General features: G+C 47.2%; 1 pseudogene; it reads left to right on the forward strand.

Moving 5' to 3' along the window:
- The first annotated feature begins 7,777 nt into the window (after nucleotides 1-7,777).
- Nucleotides 7,778-7,952, forward strand: LOC115107218 (U2 spliceosomal RNA; annotated as a pseudogene).
- The last annotated feature ends 956 nt before the right edge of the window (nucleotides 7,953-8,908 follow it).

The raw sequence follows: 8,908 nt of genomic DNA on the forward strand, positions 1-8,908 counted from the left end.
TCACGCCCTGACCATACTAAAACAAAGACAACCCACCCAACTCACGCCCTGACCATACTAAAACAAAGACAACCCACCCAACTCACGCCCTGACCATACTAAAACAAAGACAACCCACCCAACTCACGCCCTGACCATACTAAAACAAAGACAACCCACCCAACTCACGCCCTGACCATACTAAAACAAAGACAACCCACCCAACTCACGCCCTGACCATACTAAAACATAGACAACCCACCCAACTCACGCCCTGACCATACTAAAACAAAGACAACCCACCCAACTCACGCCCTGACCATACTAAAACAAAGACAACCCACCCAACTCACGCCCTGACCATACTAAAACAAAGACAACCCACCCAACTCACGCCCTGACCATACTAAAACAAAGACAACCCACCCAACTCACGCCCTGACCATACTAAAACAAAGACATAACAAAAGATCTCAGGTCAGAAGGTGACACATGCAGGACAAGAGAACGGGGGAGCACTTTGATGTCTTGTTCGCAAAAGCAGCTGCTATGGCAACAAAGTTGGACCAACAACCTATTCAGATGCCTCACATCCGCAAACTTTCAAAGCGTTACACCGGTCAGGCTGCAGCCCAGTGAATACTCAGCCCACATCCATCCTGATGCCCAGTCTTTGTACAGAGCCCAGTTCTACAACACCTTGGACACAGTGAATACTCAGCCCATATCCATCCTGATGCCCAGTTCTACAACACCTTGGACACAGTGAATACTCAGCCCACATCCATCCTGATGCCCAGTCTTTGTACAGAGCCCAGTTCTACAACACCTTGGACACAGTGAATACTCAGCCCATATCCATCCTGATGCCCAGTCTTTGTACAGAGCCCAGTTCTACAACACCTTGGACACAGTGAATACTCACCCCACATCCATCCTGATGCCCAGTCTTTGTACAGAGCCCAGTTCTACAACACCTTGGACACAGTGAATACTCAGCCCATATCCATCCTGATGCCCAGTCTTTGTACAGAGCCCAGTTCTACAACACCTTGGACACAGTGAATACTCAGCCCATATCCATCCAGAATTGAATTCAAGTCTTCTGCAGGTGCAGCTGGCCATGTTTGGGACTAATTATACATATCAAACGAGCTCAGATGTTGCTGGCATTATTGGGGAAATGGTGCCAGAGGTGAAAGGTCTCTTCAGTCAGGTGGAAGCTTTAGTAAGGCGTCTGCTGGTCGTCCCTGCCTCCTCTGTCGAGGCTGAGAGGAGTTTTAGTGCCCCGGGGAGGCTTAAGACATGGCTTAGATCATCCATGAGTCAAACAAGGCTGAATAATGTGGCCATGTGGTACGTGCACTAGCAGAAACTGGACAGACTGGACCTGGACAGGTTTAATGGAAGCCTTCACTTAGATCCAGTGGTGAATCGTGACTATAGGACCTCGGCTTTCAGAGGGACCAAAAATCTTCCAATACGTTGTGTCAAACTATAAAATCATAAAAATAACAGAAAACATATCATCACTTAATGCGCCCGACATTATATAGTCTGTAGTCGGGCCGTTCTAGTGAAGGAGGAGCTTTTTGATGACATTGTGAACGATGACATTCACTCCAGTCGGCCCCATGAAGTCAGAACAATACAATAGCACAACTATTTCATTAACAAAATTAAATGAACAAACCAGCTATTACTTCCCATTGCAAAAATATATCACCGATTAGTGTGGTGAACGTCATAAATTAAAGTTACAACACAACAATGTTTCACAGTCATGTGAGGTCCTGGTGGACCTAATGGATAACAGTACAATCATTTGTGCTTCGGCTCATTAAATGGGGTTAATGTAGGGCTCATTAAATGGGGTTAATGTAGGGCTCATTAAATGGGGTTAATGTAGGGCTCATTAAATGGGGTTAATGTAGGGCTCATTAAATGGGGTTAATGTAGGGTTCATTAAATGGGGTTAATGTAGGGCTCATTAAATGGGGTTAATGTAGGGCTCATTAAATGGGGTTAATGTAGGGCTCATTAAATGGGGTTAATGTAGGGCTCATTAAATGGGGTTAATGTAGGGCTCATTAAATGGGGTTAATGTAGGGCTCATTAAATGGGGTTAATGTAGGGCTCATTAAATGGGGTTAATGTAGGGCTCATTAAATGGGGTTAATGTAGGGCTCATTAAATGGGGTTAATGTAGGGCTCATTAAATGGGTTAATGTAGGGCTCATTAAATGGGGTTAATGTAGGGCTCATTAAATGGGGTTAATGTAGGGCTCATTAAATGGGGTTAATGTAGGGTTCATTAAATGGGGTTAATGTAGGGCTCATTAAATGGGGTTAATGTAGGGCTCATTAAATGGGGTTAATGTAGGGCTCATTAAATGGGGTTAATGTAGGGCTCATTAAATGGGGTTAATGTAGGGCTCATTAAATGGGGTTAATGTAGGACTCATTAAATGGAGTTAATATTGGTCTCATCAGGCTCAGGTAGCATCAGATTAGAATGTTCATGCTGAATCAAAGCTCTCATCAAATCCAGACATTTATATGCGTTATAATGCTTTTGAATGACACTTCCAAGTTTTGGTGGAAACTACCAGGTTACCCGGGAGAAAAGTGATTTATTATCGTATAATACCGGGGAAATAATCAACCTTAATGCGCATACAGGTGGATTCACAAGACACCAATCAAGTAACTTACATATACAGTATCTTCATTAGGCCTAATGGCAGCTTCCTGAGGGAGTTCTGGGGGAAACTCCAGAACGCCCTGAACACCCAGGGGTCCCTCACAGCAATGTTTGAGGTGACCAAGCTGACGGATAATAGCATTAAAACCGTTATTATCCGCATGTACAATGAAACCGTACAGCCGGAGGACGTTGCAGTATGGCTGGACAGGTACTGCAACGTGAAGGGTCCCCTGATCCAGGTTAAAGACCTCGATGGGATCTGGACAGGGGCCTGGAGGGTCACTGTCCAGCAAAGGGAGGACCCTGGGGGCTATGGTGGGTTGAAAGCCATCCCATCCACCATAGTCCTCGGAGAAAACAGGGGCCATGTTCACTACCAGGACCAGCCCAAGCTGTGCCGTAAGTGTGGTGAACATGGCCACCTTGCAGACGCCTGCCAGAAGGTCGTCTGCATGAAGTGCCGGGAGGTGGGCCACCGCTACGAGGAATGCACGAACGGAAGGTCGTGCAACCTCTGTGGCGAGCGGTCCCACCTCATCCGCGACTGCCCCTCCTCCTGGGCCAACAGGGCCAAGGCTGGAAGGAGGGAGTGGGCGGCCGCGGACCGGGCTTTCGAGCGCCAGAGGGCTGGAACGGCAGTTGCCGAGGTGGTAGTGGAGGAGCCGGTAGTGGTGGTGGTGGTGGAGGAGGTGGCGGTAGTGGTGGTGGAGGAGACAGTGGTGGAGCCAGTGGTGGTGGTGGCTGTAGTGGAGGGCGCGGAAGGTGTAGTGGTGGAAGAAGTGGGAGGAGAGGACAAAACCCTCCCCACCCCAATCCCCCTACCCCAGACTAATGTGACCCCTGAAGGAGAAAGGGCCGAGAAAGACGGCTCCGGAGAGATGCTCAGCGAAAGCTCCCCAAGTGGGTCAGATATTATAGGGTCGGTGTCGGAAAGCACCATGGAGACGGTGTCAGAAGGTACGGGGGAGGAGGGGGAGATTCTGGAGGTTCACCTCCCCCCACGTAAAAGAAATGTTGAGGAGCTCTCTGACCCCGAACAGGGTGAGGAGAAAAAGGGTAAGGTGGAGTGGGAGAGCTCCCAGGGGGAGGAAGAACCCAGAACCTTCCCCTCCAACTCCCCCAATCAAGTCTCCTTTTTAAGCCCGATTTTAACCTCCTCTCCCTTCCAAACCCCCTTACCCCGGAGGGAGAGAGAGAAAGTCCCTGAGAACTTAACCCCCCTTTTAACTGTTCAATGCTTTTTCTTTTAGCACTGTTTTTACTCACCCCTTTTATGGCTTTTAAAATCACCACTATAAATGTGAGGAGTGTAAGAACAGCAACAAGAGCACAGTCGGTTTTATCCTTTTTAGAAAGGTTTAACTCTGATGTGTTTTTACTACAGGAGTGTGGTCTACCCTTTTTATCCTCTTACAGGAAATGGGAGGATAAGTGGCAGCACGGGCCCTCCATTTGGAGTGGTTCCAATTTTAACAAGAACGACGGTGTTGCCATTTTAATCAAGACCCCACAGGTGGTGGTGAAGGGGAGCACGGTGGTGGTAGGCGGGCGTGCTCTTTTAGCCAATTGTACTTTTATGGGGAGGGATTTTAACGTGCTAAATGTGTATGGTTTTAACGATAAACATGACCGGTGCACACTTTTAGAAGACCTGCAGTCCCACATGCTAGGGAGGGATCCTTTAGTGGTGGGTGGGGATTTTAACTGTGTTTTAAGTAGAGCAGACAGGAGAGGGGCAGGAGGGGATTTTAAGGTAGACAGGTCAAGTGTTTTATTGCAAGGGCTGTGCAGGGATTTTAAACTGACTGACTGTTTTAAAACCCTGCATCCAAGAGAGGAGGGCTTCACCTGGACCAGTGGTGATGGCACCAGAGCCTCTCGCATTGATTATCTGTTTACCCGGGACTGTCCCCCAACTGATGCTAGAATAACCCCTGCTTTCTTCTCAGATCACGTAATGCTGACGTGCACCCTTTCACTATCTTCGGGTGTGACCGTGGGAAGAGGGCCCTGGAAATTGAACTGCTCCCTTTTAGAAGACGATAGAGTAGTTAGTCAGTACAGAGAGCAGTTCAGCCAGTGGCAGACGCTACAGGACTTCTTTGACACGCGAGCACAGTGGTGGGAAATGGTGAAGGGAAGGACGAGGACCTTCTTTAGAGAGATAGGAAAGAAAAAAAGCAAAGAAAAAGATAGACGCATGGTGGGACTGCAAAAGCGACTGGAAAGGTATTTTAACCTATGCCAACAGGGCCTTGATTTTAACCAAGAAATTAAAGAAGTAAAAAACGAAATGGCATTTTTAGCAGAACAGAGAAGCAAGGGGTTATTTTAAGAAGCAAGGAAAGGAATTAGAAGAGGGGAGAAGTGCACAAGGTACTTTTTTAAGAAAATAGTTAGTAAGGGTAGGTTAATGACTGGTTTAAAAATAAAGATGGGGTTTTAAAAACAGATACAGAAGGAATAAAAGAAGTAGTTGAGGATTTTTATGGGGAACTGTTTGGGGTAAAAGATGTGTGCGAAGAAACAATGGGGACCTTTTAACATACATCGACAAGACCCTACCCAATACAGACGACCTGACAAAAGACCTGACGAGGACAGAAATTGACCAAGGACTGAAACATTTTAAGAGGGGTAAATCACCGGGGGAGGACGGCCTCCCTTTGGAGTTTTATTTGACCTTTTGGGATGTTTTAGCCGACGAACTTCTGACTGTTTTTACCGACTTCGAACACCTTGACAGACTACCCGACAGTTTTAGAGTGGGGATCGTGACTCTTTTATACAAAAAAAACGACAGGACGGACCTGAAAAACTGGAGACCGATTACCCTTTTAAACTTTGACTGTAAACTTTTTACCAAGATTTTAACACTCAGAATGTCTTCTGTTTTAGGGGAGGTGATCCACCCGGATCAAACCTGTGCCGTGCCCGGAAGGAAGATCACGGACAGCCTGATACTGATCCGAGATGCCATCTGTTACGCGAGAGACAGAAACATGCGGCTTGTAGTCCTAAATTTAGATTTTGAAAAAGCCTTTGATCGGGTCTCGCACCAGTACCTCTTTAAGGTACTGCAAAAATGGGTTTCCCGGACAGGTTCTTAGCTTGGGTGGGACTGCTGTATGGGGACATCACCAGCAAAATCCTTGTAAATGGGCATCTGTCAAAAGCAGTGGGAGTACACTGCGGCGTCCGTCAGGGCTGTCCGTTATCTCCTCTTCTGTTCGTGGCCTGTATTGAACCACTGGCACAGGTCTTGAGAAGGGACCAAGGGATCAGTGGGGTGGGTATCCCGGGGAGTGGGGGATGACCGCCAAGTGCGTCTTTTACATGGACGACGTCAACATTTTATGTACCGACCTTTTATCCGTCGACAGGACCCTGGACAGGACTGACTGGTACGGACGAGCCTCTGGGGCGAGACTGAACAGAGACAAGACAGAGGCCCAATTCTTCGGACCGTGGGCAGACCCAGACTTGACCAGACTACCTCTGACAGTTAAACTGACGGACATAAGGGTACTGGGGGTAAAGTTTGACCGGGGGGGAGGAGGGAGCGGTAACTGGAGTGGAATCCTGGGGACTGTAAGACAGAGACTGGGTTTTGGGGACTACGACAGCTGACTTTGAGGGCAAGGTTTTAATCATTAAAGCTGTGATTTTACCTGTGCTTTTATTAATCAGTTCTGTTTTTATCCCCCCTCGAAGGAGTATTTTAGACCTGGAGCGAATGCTTTTTTACTTCCTGTGGGGAGGCAAGTGGGAGAGGCTGAGGAGGGAGGTGGTCAAGAGGCCCAGGTCCAAGGGGGGGAAAGGCATGCCTGACCTCTACTTGTTCCTGGGCAGCCGCTACACAGCGTTACATCTGACTCTGGCCACCTCCCGGTCAACAACAAGACACAGGCCCTCGCACGGTTCTGGCTGGGATCTTACCTCAGGACTCTGAGGCTGATCCCAGTCGACCTGCGAGCCCCAGTCTCTTTCCTGCTACCCCCGCCCTACGTCCAGCTCCAGAAGTTTTTAAGACATTTTAAACTGGAAAAAGAAACAGTCACGGTCTTAACAAAACACCGCTCTCTTCTCTCTCTTGTGCAGGATCGGGAACCAGTATGTCCAGTGCGCGGGCTCGCTATAGGTGAGCCCACAATGGTTTGGCGCAACGTGGCCCATCCTGCTCTCCTGAATCGGCATCGGGACCTGTCCTGGATGGTTGCCCACGAGATTCTCCCGGTCAGGGCCGTTATGCACTCACGGGGCATGGCGAGGACATCCGCGTGCCCCCGACCAGGCTGCGGCCAAGAAGAGTCGGTGAGGCACATGCTCTGGGAGTGCAGAGCCGCCAGGGACCTGTGGAAGGAAGCAGGCCCCTGATCTCCTCGTGTCTGCCAGCAGGGGAGGACCTAAACCCTCAGCTCGTGCTGTATGGGGTGGGCCGAAGGCCCCTTCCATCGAAGACCTTCACCAAACTCTGGCCCACCCTCACGTGCCTGAAGGAAGCACTGTGGTCCTCCCGTAACCTGCTGGTAGCGAAAAACGTAGAGACCACCCCCCAGGCAGTGGCCATGGTAGCCACGGAAGCCCTGGGGTGGTACGAAAGGAAGGGGGCCTCGACCCCAGGCGAAGGGTCCCCACAACACCCTAGGTCCCGGCGGCCACGGCCTGACAGCGCTGCGGCGCCTAGGCGATGCGCCTAGGGGAGGGATCTCCTCTGGGCCCCGAAGGACGGGACGATGATCTATTCAGAAGAGCAGGATGAGGTGAGCTTGATAAAGACTCACCCCGCTCCTGTACAAGGGACTGAAGACAGCTTTTTAACAAAGTGGCTTTTTAACATGTTTTTCATGCCTTAAAAATGTTTTACCTTTGTTAGATCATTAGTACACATTTTAAATGGCTTTTACAGATTTGATGTTTTTACAAAGAAAGTACTTATATTCATGGTTGTTTTCATTGGTTTTAACAACATGTACTTTTTAACAAATTTAAATGTAACGTTCGAATGCTGTGTTTTATGCTTTGTTGCCGTTTTATGTGTATAAATGATGTAAAAAATGTATGAGCTGTTTTTAAAGGAATTGTGCCAATAAAACTTTTCCAAAAGAAAAAATCTGTTCTTATCAGTTTAATATCTGATACGTCCCCTATTTGGGGACCATATATTAAATTGATTTTTGGAATAGGGAGATGGAATAGGGGCTTGCTCCGTCCACTCCACGCATCGACCTGGTATTGCAGTACTTCCAGGAACGGTGCACCCCCTTTCATTGTAAAGAGAAATCAGACAGAAGAAGTAGAGTTGCTTCGTTGGTCTATATTGTATTTTCACATTGAGCAACTGTTTGAACGTTAAATGACGAGACATTTAATTTTACTAGGCAAGTTAAGAACAAATTCTTATTTTAACTGCCTGTTCAGGGGCAGAACGACAGAACCTTGTCAGCTCGGGGATTCGAACTTGCAACCTTTCGGTTACTAGTCCAACGCTCTAACCACTAGGCTACCCTGCCGCCCCACATAGGCACTGTTGCGAGTGACCAGTCTTGTTCAGTACAACACATCCGGGTATCTCAAGCACCCCGGTAAAACACAAGAGTTGCAGTAATGAACATTTACCAACAGATGGCATCACTGTGCCATTGTACACCCATAACATCTTCCATTTAATAAAATAGGACAGGAGGTGTCAATTCACTAACAAAACAAACCTAGTAACAATTTCCAACATTAACAGTTTAGTATCATTTATTTATTTTTCTCAGGTAACAATAACACATTTTGATATTCTCTTCACTTGTATTTTTATTTATTTTATTTCACCTTTATTTAACCAGGTAGGCAAGTTGAGAACAAGTTCTCATTTACAATTGCGACCTGGCCAAGATAAAGCAAAGCAGTTCGACAGATACAACGACACAGAGTTACACATGGAGTAAAACAAACATACAGTCAATAATACAGTATAAATAAACAAGTCTATATACAATGTGAGCAAATGAGGTGAGAAGGGAGGTAAAGGCAAAAAAGGCCATGGTGGCAAAGTTAATACAATATAGCAAGTAAAACACTGGAATGGTAGTTTTGCAATGGAAGAATGTGCAAAGTAGAAATAAAAATAATGGGGTGCAAAGGAGCTAAATAAATAAATAAAATACAGTTGGGAAAGAGGTAGTTGTTTGGGCTAAATTATAGGTGGGCTATGTACAGGTGCAGTAATCT

The sequence above is a fragment of the Oncorhynchus nerka genome, linkage group LG22 (assembly GCF_034236695.1).
Source record: "Oncorhynchus nerka isolate Pitt River linkage group LG22, Oner_Uvic_2.0, whole genome shotgun sequence".
Classification (NCBI taxonomy): Eukaryota; Metazoa; Chordata; class Actinopteri; order Salmoniformes; family Salmonidae; genus Oncorhynchus; species Oncorhynchus nerka.